We start from the raw sequence: 672 nt of genomic DNA on the forward strand, positions 1-672 counted from the left end.
GGAATGTGAATAGTAAACAATGTCTAAAATATGCTCTAGCTTCTGGCAAAGCTCACAGTCTAGTGATGGAGATGGAATTCCCATTCTTGAAACTACTGAGTAATTACATTATAAACAGTAAGTTATTAGCTAGAATTGTAAAGTTATATTGATAAGAAAAATAGTTGATCAGTCTAATTAATTAATTGAATTTGAGCCGAACTCACAACTCAAACCCTGAGGGATGAGTAAGAGAAGTAAACCTGGTGAAAGGAAAATCTGATTGATACACTGGAGATTATGTGTTCTGACTGCAAGGTTCATTTGCCTCTGTGGGGTTTTCTTGTTTGTTTGTTGTTTTTTAAAGGTGCTTTCCAATAAAGACTAGAAAGCCTGCTAAACAAATTCTAAAAGAGCTGTAATAGCCCCTGTGCTGTGTAAGAATATTGTTAAATAGAAATTCAAACTAATCATTGTCAAATTAGCTCCTCTTGCCTTTGTTTTTTTTTTCCTAGAAATGTAAAATTTAAAATTATTGTGTGAGCTCTCTCATTTTTTAAAGATGGTAAACAAAACAGACTTTGGAAGAAGATTGTGTGGGACAAACAAAACAACCATGATCATGAGTTTGCAAACTCTATGTTTTTAAACTACAAATGTATAGTATTACAAAATGTGATAACATTTTTTGCA

General features: G+C 32.1%; 1 non-coding gene across 1 annotated transcript; it reads right to left on the bottom strand.

Annotated features, from left to right (window-relative positions):
• Positions 1 to 344: 344 nt before the first annotated feature.
• On the bottom strand, positions 345 to 406 carry LOC118154981 (U7 small nuclear RNA). The gene has a single exon (XR_004745223.1). It is a non-coding gene; the product is annotated as a U7 small nuclear RNA (small nuclear RNA).
• Positions 407 to 672: the final 266 nt, after the last annotated feature.

This window comes from Callithrix jacchus, chromosome 6 (genome assembly GCF_049354715.1).
Source record: "Callithrix jacchus isolate 240 chromosome 6, calJac240_pri, whole genome shotgun sequence".
In the NCBI taxonomy this organism is placed as follows: domain Eukaryota; kingdom Metazoa; phylum Chordata; class Mammalia; order Primates; family Cebidae; genus Callithrix; species Callithrix jacchus.